Source organism: Phalacrocorax carbo, chromosome 9 (genome assembly GCF_963921805.1).
Source record: "Phalacrocorax carbo chromosome 9, bPhaCar2.1, whole genome shotgun sequence".
Lineage (NCBI taxonomy): Eukaryota > Metazoa > Chordata > Aves > Suliformes > Phalacrocoracidae > Phalacrocorax > Phalacrocorax carbo.
In genome coordinates this window covers 28667425-28684213 of record NC_087521.1, presented here as the reverse complement: position 1 = coordinate 28684213, position 16789 = coordinate 28667425, and positions in this window count along the sequence as shown.

Genomic DNA, 16789 nt, shown 5'->3' with positions numbered 1-16789 from the left:
GTAAGATGAGCTGAAGCAGTCTCAGGAAACATGCACAAGTTTCTTAGAGCCTTTATAGAAAGTAAAAGCCTAGGGTCCTTTGGCCTGAAGAAATTTCCAGGCAAATAAAGAAAACTTGTGAACATTGATAGAGTTAGTCCCTCTGAAATATAGTATTATAGGCACGAGGTTATGGGGGCTTTCACTGAATGCCTAGAAAAGGAGAGAAAAATGTTGTACTCCTGACAAAGAAAGGAAAGGTTATATTTGCCCTGAATGGAGAGTGCTTCTGAAAGAATGAGGCACAGGAGATGAAGTCTTATGGAGAGGCTAAAAGCCTTTCATCCCTGTATGCCTCCAACGTGCTTGCCCGATAAATTCCTGCTGTGTCTTAGCATAATGTCTTTGAGATATTATGGCTGTTGAGAGACTCGCAGATCTGTGGGCCCTGGGAGAATGTCTCTATGTAGCTTGCCACCAGAAACAAAGGAGGTGAATTCAGGGATACATTGTCCTGCTACTTGAGCAGCAGACATGCACTACTGACAACAAACTGAAACACATTAGGGATAAATTTATGGATTAAGTAAGTCTGAGCTGAATTTGTTCACTGACATTAAAAAAAAATTATATGTACATAACAATTTGACGCAAACACACTGTTAACAGAGTTTCTTCAACACAAGAAAGCCCAACAAGGCAAAGTGGTAGCAAGGCAGAGGAATGAATATTCACAATCCCTTCTCCATCTCCTGGATTACTGAAGGCAGCTGTATGGATGAGATTAAATGAAAGAGGGGTGTCACTTTGGATTTGCACTTTGTGGGACGTTAGATACTTGCTTGATCTTTGAATTAAAAGATGCTCCATGACAACTGTTTATCCCCACACTGTCTAAAGTACATCCTGTTCCAACACCATATGCACCCTACTGAGGAGCAGCTGCTCCAGCTCGGTTATCCTAGGGGAGCACTCAGAGAAAGTACCCCTGCGCAGAGCTGCCTGTATAACCTCTGTCATCAGCTGAGTGCCTCCTAGACCAGATTTTGTTCAACATTTTTTCTCTTTTTCCTGAGATTAGACAGCCTTGTTGTCGGGTGCTCCCTTCTTTGAACAGCTGCAAATGCTAAGGGAAATCAAATGTTTCTCCCAATCCCCTGTAATCACCCAGTGTTTCTTTTCCCTGCATTTTTACAACTCGGTTCTCCATGTATCTCCAATTCTGTTTTTTTATCTTTGAGCTGGGAAGCTATTTTCTCCCCATCTCCTTCCTCCTGCCATCTGCTCCTTTAATTTTGAGAATTGGTAAAACAGTCATCAGCTGTGGGTGACAAACCATCTCCTTTTCACTGTGTCAGTTTTGGGGATCATTTGGGTGTTTCAAAACCTTCCCCACCCCCCGCCACCTCTTCAAGCAGATGGAGGGGAAGAGGGCAGATTCTTATTATAGTAATTTCATTTGTGTAGCTCAGTTTTTGTTACCTGAAGGATAAGAGACCAGAAGGAACTCCCAGGAAACTGATAAAAGATTTTGTTTAAACAAAGAAGTAACAAAACCAAAATCTCTAGGTAAGCTTAGGAGCCATGAAGGATCGCTATTTATCAAAATTATTTCCCTTCTTATTTGATGTGAGAATTAAAAGATAGCACTAGCAGTTTCAGTAGTCCTAAGAGACCTACTTTATACAGAAGGCTTATCTTAAAAGTTACACCTTAGCCTTAAAGCTTGCGTCAAATGGCACTGGAAAGAGATGGCGCATGTGGCTGATTCTAGTGTAAAAATCAAAATCACAGAACAAAAAGATGCTTTAAAAATTAAAACCTTCAACTTTTCAGCATATTGCTGTGTCAAGCACAGACAGTATCTTTGCTACAGCGGTAGGGAGAAAGCAAGGCAAGAAGGGAGAGGAGATTACATCAGATGTCCGCAGTGGAGGTAACAGATGCATACAATGTAGCTAACAGCTGTGGTACCTTTGAGGTGAGGTGCTGCTGAGAAATGGAACCAAAACTAGTGTGAAAGGGAGTTTACATGTTGGGTAGATAAAAGGAAGCTTCTTTCTAGTTGCTCCAACCTGTCTGTGAACAAGCAGCGCCCAAAGAAGTAATTTAAATCTTCTGCAGCTGTACTAGGACACTACATAACCTTTATTGGTACTGTTTCTTAAAAGAACTGCAGTTGCTGGATTTACCCTTCACCGCAGTTTTCCAGTGTAGCCCTCCACAGATGCTGAACCATTATGTTCTTGACTCCCTTAATTCTTTCCTTCCAGCCTAGAGTTTTAGGAACTCTAAGGCTCAAGTGTATTGCCAAAGAATTTGTAGTTTCTAAGGTTTATTTTCCAGACTGTCTGTGGTGCTATTGCATTGTTTTGGAGCCTGCATAGCTATATTGCTTGCAAAATTGAAGCCCAGTGCCTCACAGGAGAAGCAGGGAGTGGGATTGTTACAGTATATATTTTTCTTCTTTCAATTTCCAAGACTTCCGAAGAAGTTCCTTTGTTTTCATCTGAAACTATGATCTGCCCTAAAGTACTGCTTCAGCCTCTCTTGCCTTGACATTGCCCAGCATAGTTGCCTGTATTCTTGTAATGTGGATGATTCCCTCTATAGAAGGCAAAACCAGTCTGGGGCTCTCTTGGAGTCAGCGCAGGAGTGGGTGATTGTTGCTGTTAAAATACATAAATGTGAAGCCACCATCACCTGGCATTAAGAAAACCCTAGAGGAAGTACATTAGTTCAGGTGTGAAGTATGTGGTAGGGGATGCGAAATGAAGGTTTACTGCAGGCTTACTAATTGGAAGGTTCTCTACATAACTTTTCTGGTGAGGTTGCTATTTTCTTACTCCTTATTGCAAGGAGTAAAGTCTTACAAATTAATAAAGTGCCAAATATAATCTCTTAGGAGATTCCTGGTTTTGTAGGGGACACAAAACATACTGTTTTGAACTAACTAGTACAATGAAATACCCATATGTAAACATATCTTCCAATTAGGCTTTGCCTATTGGCAAATTTACCTTTTGCCTATTGGCAAAGCCTATAAAGCATGTCAGGTTGCTCATTCTTTCACATACCACTAAGCTCCTATTGCACTGAGGCCTGATTAATTATTTTACATTGGGAGCAACAACTTGGAGGTTCTTAGTTCACCATAGCAAAAAAAAAAATAAAAAAAAATAACGTTTTATATTTGCCCACATGCTTATTTCTTGCTGCAGGTTGCAAGCAAATAGATAGTTACTTTCATTTACTTCTGCAGTCAGGGTTTAGGTAGCCCAGCTTGGAGTAGAAGAAAAAAAATATCTTTCTTGCTTAAAAAAAATTTCAATCTATTTCTAAACAGTCACAAGTGCAAACCACCTGTAAGGCCTTGAGGAAGAGCTCTCTGAAGGTTTTCATTGTGCTAAACACATCTTCCAAAGACATTTTTTTTCGGTCTTCACAAAGATAATCAGCAAGTTCCTCCTTCTTCTTTTCAATGGTGGCAAACTCCTTCTGCAGGTCCTTTGAAGCATCGAGACTTCCCTGAGACAGTTTGCAACACAATTCAGGCATATTAAGAAGCAGCATATTCTGAGCTGCCCAGAAGACTCAAGTCAGTTAATACAGAGCAGTTTTTAAAAAACTGGCAATTGAGTTTGATTCACAATGTGTGATATTCTCTTCTTAATTGAACCATCTGCATTCCTCATGGTTTCACTTGGCCCAAAGCAGCTCATTATATGTTGCCCCTTTCATCATACAACTATGTGGAAATTTGGCACAAGCTGGGATGACTGAGGGAGATACAGCACCAGGATTTCTGCCTTTTAGCTTTACTTAAGTGACCCTGTTTTGAGAACATGAAAATCTGGGATGTTTGGAAATACGGGGCGGGGGGGGGAAAGCATATTGCAAATATGTTCACTTCTCCCCCCTCAAAGAACAGTGAGACAAAACATGTTTCTGCACTACACTGTAGGCATTTATAGTTGCATCCTACACTGCATTTTTAGGGCCTTCCTTTCTTTTGCCAACACACAAAGCTGACTGATCCTCAGCTGTTTCCTTATCATAAGACCACATTACAGAAGTGGAAGAAAATCTGGGATGCTCCTTCCCCAAGGGTGCAGAGGGAATACAGTTATGACTCCTTTCCCATACTGCTCTATGGCCATTTGCAACCTGAATTACAGTGCCTTTGAGAACAGATTTAAAGTATTTAGGAAGAAGGATGGGAAGTGTGTCACATCCACCCACGTTACCTACTTGAACATATTTTGCATGCTGTATTTTTAAATCATCTGTTGACAAAAATAAATGCTTCTCTATTTCCAGCAGTTTCTTCAAATTGGCACCTGCCTCAGCCCGCATAACGTCCAAGTGCATTCTGAAAGGGCCACAACAGGGAGAGTACATTTAAGGGGTCTTTTGTTTTCATTAAGTTAAAAGATTATTATCAACAATACCACCTCTGTAAATTAAAGTAGAATTAACCATCCAACCTGGACCCTGCTTTTGCACGTAGTTGTCCTCTATATAAATCCTTTTCTCTGTGATCAAACCCTCATCTAAGAATCTGTGCTTTTGCCCTCACTCCCTCCCTGGACAGACTGTGGAAGAACCTCACTGTTCTAGTAGTCAAAAAACTCCAAAATTTCCAGCCTGTTTTTATTCATAGGCAACACACACTCATCTCCCTTGTGCCAATACTGTCCTTAGCTGTTTCCTTTCCCTCCTTGCCTTTTCTCCCTAATCTATTTAGAGTCCAAAACTGTATCCTCTTGGAGTTTGTTTAGCTCACGTGGAGACCCAAATGCGTTACACTGCCAAACCAACATCTTCTATGGTGCTGACCTACTCTTTGTGCCAGACAAAAAATACTGGATCAGCAAAACCTGACATGGAGTTTCACAGTGCATCCAGATGTGAGCAGCATTAGAAGAGTCCCTTGAGGATTTGCGTTGTAAACTGTTCTCCGCAAGTTGATTAGCAAATCAATTTTGTAAGTTTTAGAGTTTAACTAAACTAGAGGGCAACTGCTTTATAAAAAAGAGCACATTTATATGATTGACCAGCAAGGTTTAGTTTCAGGTGACAAAAGTACCTCTATTATGACACAACCCAAAAAGAAATTCATGTTTTGAATCAACATCCAGTGTAAATTCTGCACAGATAACTCACAAAGGCCACAATATTTTCTGTTGCATTACTGAATAAAAATACTTTAAAAAATAATTTAGCAGCTACTTAACAAATGTCAGTCCATCTCCAGAATTAAAAGTTACCCCTGCTTCTAGTTAGAAGGAAACATAAAACACTGCAAGGTGCCTATGAATTCATAACAGGATTTTAAAAATGTTAATTCTGGTGCTATAAATGTGGATTCTGATTAGTGTAATTTAACATATCTCCATGTGATTCTTCTGAGCTAAACAGAAAGAGCTGGTGCTAGACTCATGAGGCTTTCAGGCACATGGGGGAAACTCTGCAGAAACAGTTTTTTTCTATCTACCTACATATATTAGAAACTTGTGCTGATACTCAGGGACTCCTGAGGTCCCCCAATGGCCAGTAAATCACCCCAGTCGTTCCCTCCATACACCAGCTCTGCACATGTACCTCCTGGTGGGCTTGCACATGAATAATTCAGGGAAGATACGTTTCTATTGTAATACGTGGAAGAACAGCTCAGTCCTTGAAAATGGGGGAGTTCACTATTTACACAGTTTTACTTCTAAGGTAGTACTGGAGCATCCAAATGAAAAATCCTGCTGAGCTCCATGTAAAAATTCTTAACCAGGTTGATTTATAAATCTCAGTGTTAGAAGGGAACCCCTCTCTCCCACGCCAGAGAAATCCTGTGACCTTATTACACCACCATAAAATGACTCAGCTCCTTGTTGGCTTTAAAAAGGTTGGCAATTCATATGTGACAAAACCAAACAATAATGTCCTACCCTGCTGCCTTGGAAGCAAAGTCAAGATCTCTGGGAAGCTGCAGCAGATCTGTGTAATTTTTTTCAACCTCCTAAAATTGAAGTGAAAAATGGTTACCCTGCAGTGTCAGTCAAAAAGTATGAAAGCTTTTCAGCTGTACAACATCAGGACTGAAAAATTAACACTTCAGTTTTCATTCTTATAAGTGTAGGGGTAAATTTAGTCTTGTTCATTCTTTTTCTCATGTTGGCACCCACAGGGAGTTAAAAAGAAAACAAAAGGCTCTTGTAACTGGGCTTACATCCCACATGCTGCCACAGCGCGCAAGCTGACCTGAGGTTTTGTCTTCATACCACGAAAATGAATTTCATTTGACAGACGCATTTGGGAGACATGTCAACACGAGAAAGCAGTTGGAGAAGAAGAGAAAGAAAACAGCAAGCAGACACGTTCAGCAAACTTGAGAAAGGAGAGGTAGTATTAACTCTCTAAACATTAGTGCACATGGATTTGATCCTGTCTGCACAGAGAGTGGTGGAAATGTTTTCCATCATATTTCAGGCACAGAGGCTCACCCTCCGGATTCCTACGGCAGGGTGCTACGGAGGTCAAAGCCCCTTAGTTTCTGGGGAATTAATATTTGAGAATAATGCATGCAAGAATAATTTCACGGTTTTGTTGTACCTCCAAAATATGGTGAAGCAGAGTAATATGGCTTTGGTTTGCTTTTGTTTCTGTTAGTCTGAGCAAGGCACTAATTTTAAAACCTCCAGCATCTCCAGTGTGATGCCCCTAGAAGATACAGAAAAAAGTTTCTTCCTTCAGTTTCCAAGTCTTGCATTTGTACTTTCTGTTATCTTTAGAAATACAATGATTGAAGAAATCAGTTTACTTACGTAGTTCAGAAAGTTTCCAACTTTAAGAATCAATTGGCAGAAAAGTGGCAGTCGGTGACTGGTAAGAAGTGCTGAAGAATAGAGACACACACATTTTTCAATAAATAAAATTAAATTATCTGAAATAGGATTTTCCTTTGGTTTGACAGTGGGGGCAGCAAAATTCTCATCCAAGATTATGTCAAGCCATTGTTAACAGATTTGGAAATATACCGCTAGGAAATAAATCAGATGAATGGAAGTGGAATGAGTAAGCTTCTATTGTGGTCTCTTCTCTACACATAGAAGGAAAACTAGTTTTCCCATCAAGTTTGGAGTATTGACGTGTCATCCCTGCAGCTGCTTATGAGGGAGAACCACATATAAGAAAGTGTATAAACTTGTGAAAGTCTATAGCCCCCATTTCCAGCACGTACTATTCTAGGTTAAGAAAAGCAAAGGGCTTTTTGCCTCATTATCATTGTTAGTGAGAGTGATAACAAGAAGCTGTGCATTTTAGCAGAATTTGGGGTAAGAGTAAAGTCTTTGGCAGAACTAGAACGGAAACACTGACCCACGCAATGGGATGGAGGGGAGACAGGGACGATAGGGTGGGACTGCAAACAGCTGTTGACTGCAACACAGCAAAGACTAACTATAGCAGTGACATCAGATGGCCAGGTAGAGCCAAGTTTTGTGTGCAAACATAAACAAAAGTTTTGCAGTTTAACTGTTCAACAGGAGGTCAGTGACTCCCTAAAACTATTGAACTGAAGGTAGAATCCAAGAGCAACTTCAAGAAGAACTAAAACCAGGGCTAATTTTGTGTGGAGGGGGTTCCTGAAACACTAGTGAACACCATCTGGGACACCCACTTTGGAAGCCGAACCAAATTTTTTTATGTCACTGTGGCCTGTTCCACTGCAGAGCTAAGCTGGACTGTAACCAGTGTGCACTACAGGGAAAACTGGAACCAATTCATTGTTATGCACAAAAATCTCTGCTGCACACAAAGAATTAACCTATACTCAGAGAGGGTCTGGCACTGACATAATGGAAATTTCCTTCTTTACAACACCACTGAATAGGAGAGTGGTTTGTGTTACTCGTGTCGACAGAAGGTCCACTTCAGACCAGGGCACCACAAATTGCAATTCTGCAGAACGAATTCTAGAAGCAGGAATCATTTTGACATTTGCTACATGTTCAGCATTCAAAAGGTTAATTTTGATTAGATTGTAGCATATGCTACCACTGATGCTATTCAAGTAGAAGAGGAGCTTCCTATGCCTGAGCACTGGGCATAGGCACAGCACTGATGTACTTACTTTCACAGGCTGTCCTGATGGCTTGTGCTTTTGGCCACAGACACTCCAGCAGAAGTTTTGTTTCCTCACAAATCAGCATACATTCAATCCGCAACTGGTAGCTAAAAGAGATCAGTGGGGAAAAAAAAAGAAAATCCAGCAAACACCACAAAAACACACAGGCCTGATTAATTGACTTGTGTTCAGTGAGACAATCACCCATTTTAGGCAAAGCACAGTACCAGCATTGTTATGTTCTCTCTAATGCTCTGACACAAGAGCTGGATTATAAATAAATCAAACACTTAGATATTTCCAAAGATGTCCTAGAAACAATTATCATCTCCTCTTTCAGAAAGCAATGTCGCACTGACATCTGGCAGTGACTTCCTAGCATAATGAGGCTGTAATTTTTAACAATTCCTGGGCAGCATTAGCCAGGATTTTTGTTCTTCCTTTTAACTTCCCAAACAGAAATTCAAAATACTTTTGCAGTGATGTCCTTTAATGATATTTATGTTTCACCATGGATTAATGTTGTGGAAGAGCCACAAAAACATTTTCTAAAGTATTTTTAAAGCTAGTTATAAGTCAGAGAAAATGAAAAGCCACATTTTCACCATGACATTTTCAAAAATGTGCCTCTGGCTCTGGCATGGCAACTATCAGATTTACAGAGGACTATTCCTGTGAATTACGATGTATCACCATGTTTTTATGAACAGCATAAAGTTTTCTCTGTGTGTGTCTCATCTGACTTGGTAAAAATGAGGGAGGTGGTGAAAGCACAGACACTGCTGTGAGTCACTTATGGGTTTGTGGGCTCTCTTTGTTAGACGGGAGTCTCTAAACCAGGGGTGGAATGAATCAGCAGCCTGGTGGCAGGATTCAGTCTGCAACTTCATGCCATACAGACAGTAGCTGTAAAGCAGTCAAGTGTTTTCTCATTAATTTATTAATACCGAGGTTAATTCAACTGTGGTTTGCCAAAGGTGTCAGAAGGCCTGTTTGGCCTTTGGGAAGGAAAAGTTTCTCAAACCAGCCCTACAAATAGCAGTCTGATGATTTTTCCTGAAGGCCGAATGTCAGGAAGATCCCTCTAGCACAGGAAACAGAGGCCTTAATTCTTATGGACAAATCTTACAAGAACTATGCTTATGGGTTGAAGACAAAGAAAATTTTGCTTACCTAGGAACTTCCAAGAGATGGAGATAAAACTGATCTACACTTGCTAGTTCTGATTTTTCTTCTTTGCAAGATTTCAGGCCATTTATCTAACAGGAAATAAAACAGTAAATTAACTGCATAACTATTTCTGGTGCCCATCGCTTCTTAGAGGCATGAAGCTGTCTTTTCTGAACTTTCTGTGTGCACAGGCAATGGGATGGAGGCAGGTGAACAGTAAGTTCTGTAGATGAACTGGTTTGCAAGGGCAAACATGTAAGTTTTGTCTTGACTGGAAGGTCCTCTGCATTTGTACAGCACCTTGTACAATGAATCCCTGATCCACAGGCATCTAAGCCTAGCAACCCCTTTAAAAAGATGAGTCCTTTCTCCTCACTGAAACCTGCTCTGAAAGGCTCTTTATTCACCCAAGTCCACAAATGCTAATGTACCTCATCCATCTGATTAAAATAACAGGAATAGAGAGCAACACTTGGCCTACACCTGTGCTGAGTCTCCCAACATTCTGTTGTCTAACCTGTGCGTGAAGAGGCCAGACTGTTGCTGGGGAAGACTTCCCACCACTCTACCTTGGACGGTTATTGACTGAGACAGTGCAAGAGGGTGTGGGATCTGGTCATAGCTTCTTGCTTTGGCAGTGCAAGTATTTCAAGCTGAGCACAAAGCACACTGAATTCTATCAGAATAACACACTTAACAGATACCTCATGGTCTTCAGGCAGCAGTTTAAGTAGTTGCTTCAGTGTCTCAGCATCCAACTTGGATCTATCCCCGTCCTGAATCATGGCAGCAATCTCTTCACTGGAGCTGTAGGAAAGAGAGAAGTGCTGTGGAGCAATGGCATAGGGAGGAGTAACACATCAAACAGAAGAGACCCCAATCTCTCAGCTGGCACTGTAGGAATGAATGAAGTAATTCTTACTTTCTTGCCTCCCATTACATTTTGGATCTTAGTCCTCAGAAGTGCAGTGAAGATATGAAAAAGCAAAGGATGTTTTAAGCCTAAAGCAATATTCCTCATCATTTAGATGTGCTTTCTGGGCTTTGTTCATCTTTACACAACAAACACTGAAGGCTCTCACTTTACTGTGGGTGTCCAGTGTCACTGAGAAGAGATTTACTTTTGAATTTCTCCACTTGCAGCAAAGCCAAGGTTAAAACCAACAGCTCTTTTCCTGCTGAGAGGTATTTATAAAGATCCCAGGAGGTTTTACCCAAAATCCTTGCCTGAAACTGGCAGACAACATGTCTTTGAGATTAGTCCAGACTGCTCTGGTTTGGGCTCTGGAGAGCTCAGCTCCCTGCAACCATCAGCTCTAACAGAGACAGCACCCGGCAGCAAAGCAGCCTCATCCCGCCTGAGTGCAAGCCAGGCTCAACTCTTTGATCCCATGGTCACTACTGCTCTTGGGAGATCTTAAGTGCTGCCCAGGGAGTCAAGCAGAAGGCGGAAATAGCAACTAGATTAGGCTATGTGCAACTCTTCCCCGCTGAGAAGCAGTTTGCAATGGAAAAAGAATAAAATTAAATTAAATAAAAATAAAATAAAAATAAAATAAAATAATCCCTCTGACTGATTCTGATTTATTCTTAACACAAAGGAACTTCTAGGCTGAGTTTCTTTTTGAAGCCCTTGTAACATGGGCCATCGCACAATGGGTAGGAAAAGAGCAAAAAATCTGTCTTCATCCAGCAATATCTAATCTAAAAGTGAAGATATTTTGCAAAAACTGGTAGATATTCCTTTCTTTTGCTCCCCCCCACCCCGTAAGGACTCTTATTTGGTAAATTTCCATATTTTTTAAATTATATAAACTGTTTCCTATTTATAGAAAAACGGCAAATAAAAACTATATACGATTTTGGATCTGAACCCCTGGAGATGTCTTTTTAAAATCAATTAAGGAACTTGAAACTTCCAACCAACTTGAATCTTCACTAATGGTTGCTGCCAGCAGTTGATATTTATGTCAATAATACTAAAGAAAAAATATGTTTCCACATGATTTTGCTGTTATTTATGAATACTCTCTCTTCAGGAATTAATGGTCCCTTTTAGGTTTAATACCAGTTTGAGACATGATATTAGTTTTGTGGAAAGAGACTGCCACATCTCATTAATTAAAAAAAAAAAATTTACTCCTTGCTAAAGAAAGACAGTGGCTGTAAAGTATTTATCCTAAATTTATTTTGTTTAATGTCAGATTAAGCGCATAGACACATCAAATAAGTCATTCAGATGGTAGTTTCCAAACCTTACCACTTAAATTGCTTCAGAAATATACTCAGAAGGAGGCTTTTCTTTGGACCTATGAATGTGATCTGTGAAAAGAAAAAAAGCAGTCAGCTAGAAATACATCTACCTTGATTTTGACAGAAATTTTAGAGCTTTTGTTCATTTGCTGGATGAGATTAATTCTTCTCTGGTAATATCATTATCAACAATCTTCATTGATAAAACAGAGCAATTTACAACAGTACAGGTCATTAGATCTATTTTAGAAAGATAAAGAGGCAAAGGCATAGAGAAGGGAATTATTTGTCTAGAGTATTCCAATTTATAAGAATTAATTCTGAAATTCCCGTGTCCTCCCTCTCTCAGATGAAGACCTGTGACTCAGCAGTTACTTCAACATGTTTAATTCTAAATGTTTCCTATGCTGTTTTTTTAGGTAATCTTAGGCAATGGATATAAAAATATTTCAAACTTCAATATTATAAATGATTGACAACAATAAAGAGTGAATAAGCTGTTCACTTCCCAGAATTTTGCTAGGCTCTACAGAGAAAGCAGTTGAAGTACCTCTTTCGATTTCTTTATTTTTGGCCCTGTTTTCTCTGTAGGTGCTGCTGGCGGGACAGAGAAAAGCAGCTCCAAGCTTGCGTAGTCAGGCTCTACAAGCTCCTTGCTGCTGCTTGGCATCACAGCCCACATGGAGTGGCTTTCTGGAAGAGAACGATGCTTCAAGATGGACCACAGAGGTAGAGGAGCACTTTCAAGGCAGTGTGGTTTATGGAAGGGAAAAAGCTTTAGAGGATGAATGAAATAAAATGCTCATTAGTCCTGGACAAATGTTAATTATTTAAGAGTGGCAGCTCCCACAGACAGTATCCCAAAGGTTTGAAGGCTAATTAAACCTGAAAAACTACCACCACATTTGATTCACTGAACTGAAGGCAACAGATGAACTTAATGGGCTGCTCCAAATTCTTTTTGCTGCTGCTGACGGGCTACATAACACAGAATTTTGGTACCCAAACAGGGGATGTTGCATCCAATTAGGCAAACCTCTCTTTGCAAGAGATAAGGACTCCCAAGCTCAGCATAATTACCAGAATCATCAGGAGCCATCCAAATAGCACATGGCCCTTCAAAACATGGATTTGTCTACAACACTGGAGTTTTTAACAAAGGATCTCACCTCCTTTTTCTTTAGGAGAGATAGCAACAGTGGCACTAAAGACACCGGTGCTGAATTTGAATTTGTATCTCTGCCCAAGAAAGGGGACTATGGCTCCAACAGTTTTTTTACATGCATGTTTATGTATTTTATCATAGCAGCAAGTTCTCACCCTCTGATGCCCCCCTTTCTTAGTGAGAAGCACAATGGAGAACAACTGTGAGATCTGTGTTGTGTGAAATGAGTATTAAAAGCTGCAGCATAAATGGAAACATGTTCACAGCCTCCTTGCTAAAGATTGAACAGGCCTTGCAAACCCTTTTGGCAGATCACGTGTTAACCACAGACCTTAGTTTTATTTTATGTGGGTGAAAAACCCCACACAAATCACGTGGCTGTGGTCAGTATGAAATGGAGGCCACATCCTACCCTGAGGGTACATGTTCCCCAGCCCTGTTGACAAGAGTTTTCAGCCTTGGATCTTGGCTGATGTATCTTCTGGCTGTGCAAGAAAAACAAAAAAGTAAAAGCTTCAGCTGAGAAGACGCCAGTGATGTGCCACGAGCTCATTAGGAAGAACCACAGGGCATGACTGTTCAAGAGATCTTTCCACTCGGCACACTCAGAGCATTTTGCAAATCTTAATTAGTGCAGACTCACAACATCGCTTTAACAAGTAACAAATAGAGGCTGAGAGGTTAAGAGAAGATAATTTTAGCAGCCCCAGAGCCTCAGTTCAGTGCTTTTCACAAACTACGATTTCCTCCGTTTATTGGCAAAGGCCTGGCTTTACATATTTATTTATGATTGATTACTAAATTTTTGTAGGACTTAGAGCGAGCAATGGGATCACCCGTATGACCCGACTTATTGAGTTAAAGCCTAGACCCCCAAAATGAGTATTTTTGTTTGGAAGTAAAGTAAACAAACTGATCAGCCCAGTGTTACAAACAAGCACGTACGTCTCACCACATCAGAGGGGAGCTTCTGCCAGTGAAACACCTTCATCCTCAATGTTGGTGTCTTCTTAGGCTGGGACTGCCCCCCACATCCACAAGTTAGATGATTGCACTCAGGATTACTGCATGGCTGGGGAGGTGGGAGCGACAGGGCATTTATGCCAGGCACGGGAAGGGGTAAAGGAGGCACCTTATGCCCAGGAGGTAGGGGTGGAGGGGCTGGCAGCAGTGGTAGCAGAGCCGACATGGCAGACTGTCCTTGGGAGGATGAGGAGACGCCTTGCTGGGAAGGTAACATGTTCCCTGGAGATTGCTGTGGCTTCCTGGAAAGGCCAGTTGTTGGAGAAAGGCTCAGGTCTGCACTGGGGTTCTCCTCTTCCAAGTCCATATCAACTTGAACGCATTTGTTTACCTTTTCAACAGATCTTCTGGACACTCTTTTGTGGTGATTTGGGCACTGCATGCTTGATAGCAGGTTCTCCATGGCTTGCACTGGTCCCATTTTCCTGCTCTACAAGACAATGAGGAGGTGCATGGGTTAGGAGATTTCCCCACAACTGCTGGCTACTGCTAACTCCCATAGAGAAACAGAAACATCAGTGACCTTCCCATTAAGATGAATGGCAGAAACATTTCTATCTGCTTTACAAGTGACATTTCACAGTGGTTTCAGCAGTGTGAGTCAGAAACAAAGCAGTACTGCTGGCCATAAGGCTCCTTTCTGACTTGTCTTGCTTCTTATACCTTCTTGTGACAAAGAAAGAGAAGAAGAGTAAATGCTATCAGCATTATAAATCTCTACCTGGTTACTCTCTTCCCCTTGTTGTTCAGCCATTCTATGGTATTTTTCTCTTAGAAGGGGGTAAACTAGTGCCTCCTATAGAAGTTTCTATAGGCGCTCTATGCAGGGGATTTCTCAGACAGCAGGGACACAGCCACTTGTTCCTGAGAAACCCTGTTACCACAGCTTAACTTGAGTGCAGAAGGGTGGGGATTTTTAGAGAAACTCTCAAGTGGCCTAATAAATTAAATAAGCTACAGCTGAGGAGGACTCATGTTGAGCTGCTTATGGATCTGTGACCACTGGTAAGCATTAAAGTGAATAAGATGGTCTTCCTTTGTCCTTAACCAAATTTTCATCTAGGATGAATCTTTACATCTGCCCTGAGACTATACAGTTTCTCTCAGAGCCTCTTGCAAAAGACTATGTGGATATCCCTATCTTGTACACATGCCCAATTTTAAACACGGAAGGGGACCTACCAAAGTCAGCAGAGGTATGTGCTGGCCCAGGACCTGGCTTTGTTTGCTTGACTGAGTGAAACTTTCTTATGCAAACACTTGCATCTCTTGTGGATGAATAGTGTCCTGGGACACTTAATCTCAGTGGTTGTAGCTGCTTTGTGATTTCTCCCCTTAGTTAACTTGCATAGCAATGTCTATCAGCACCAGTAGAAACACCACATACTAAATGAGGAGCACTAAGCAAACTGTCAATGCTCCAGAAATGACACAGTAGATGCAGCCTTTTTATGGAATGCATGTAAACAAAAAAAAAGGCCCCCATCATCCCAGCCCTTACACAAGTCTAACAAAACGTAACTTATTAGGATGAGTAGCTTTAATGGAGTTAACTGGATGGGTACTTTCATTTTTGTTAGTGCAGGATCAGACTTATTTGGTATATACACTGTGTTTATGTTCCTAAAGGACTAGATTAATACTTATGAATCACCATTTTCCCCCTGAGGCAGCAATTTTAAGTAATGACTTACACAGCCAAAACACTTTAAGGGAGCTGCATTAAAATCTACAATTGATGCCTCTCTAGTCCATAGCACACCTCTAAACAGTGTGTCTGTGAAACGTAGCAGTTCATACTACAACTACCTGAAAGAAGATAGTAGCAAGGCTGATGTCGGTCTCTTTTCCCAAGTAACAAGTGATGCGATGAGAGGAAATGGCTTCAAGTTGCACTGAGGGTGTTTAGGTAGGATATTAGGAAAAATTTCTTTACCAAAAGAGTTGTCAAACATTGGAACAGGCTGCCCAGGATGGTGGTTGAGTCACCATGCCTGGAGGTATTTAAAAGACATGTAGATGTAGTGCTTAGGGACATGGTTTAGTGATGGCTTTGCACTGCCAGGTTAGTGGTTGGACTTGATGAACTTAAAGGTCTTTTCCAACCTAAATTCTATGATTCTATAGTGTCCAGCTCTCACAACAGCCTCAATAAAATTGTTAACCAGCGGATCCAAGGCAAGATAAAGCAATGAAACTTTTGTTTTTAATCTTAATTTAGTAAGAAATTATTTACATTAAAAATATTAAATGTTAAATTGACCAGAAAATAACACTTGATTTACATACAGAAGGGAAACAGTTAAAATAGCTAAGCCAAAGGCCTATAATAGAAAATGAGTATTAACTATATTTGCTCTTTACTTTAATTAATATGTTGTTGGTTTCCTTAATATTTTTTTTGCACAAATAAGCACTAACATGTTCCCAAAGGTAAAGCAGTCTTACGATTAATTTATGTAAACAACTTAATGTATCCCTTTTTGGACTTCACAGTCTTTGTGCTAAACTTGCACAGATGTCTGTAATTACCCTAGCAGGACAAGTGAGGGATTCAGTGGGGATTCAGCACTATGAAAAAGCCTAATGAGAAATAAACCACTTTCTGCTAGAAATATTAGGAGTAAAATAAGCTGATTTTAAAAAAATCATATTAGAAATAACATTAAAATTCTGCTGCTTGTTTTTTTTTAATTAAGCCATGGGAGGAATCAGTAAAAGACTATTAATTAGGAAGATCTGTTGTGTTTTTTTTTTTTAGTCAGAGCGCTCATCTAACTTGCTACAGGGTTTGTATAAAGGAAAGTCTTGTTTTTAAAGGTCCTGATAAACAAGGAATACTACACAAGAAACAGCTAATACATTTTGAATGATAAATAGGCTTACAATAGCGTACCTCCAAAGATTATACTTTTGAGGCTGTGTAGAGAAATCCCTGCTCTTTGGAAGATTAAAGCTTTAGTATAACTTCAAGGCAGCTGTGACTTATATTGCTGATACTGTTCAAATGAGCTTGTGCGTATGTTTTACAAAAATATCAGTGTGACATTTCTCCTTAGAAAGTGCAAAAATCCATCTCT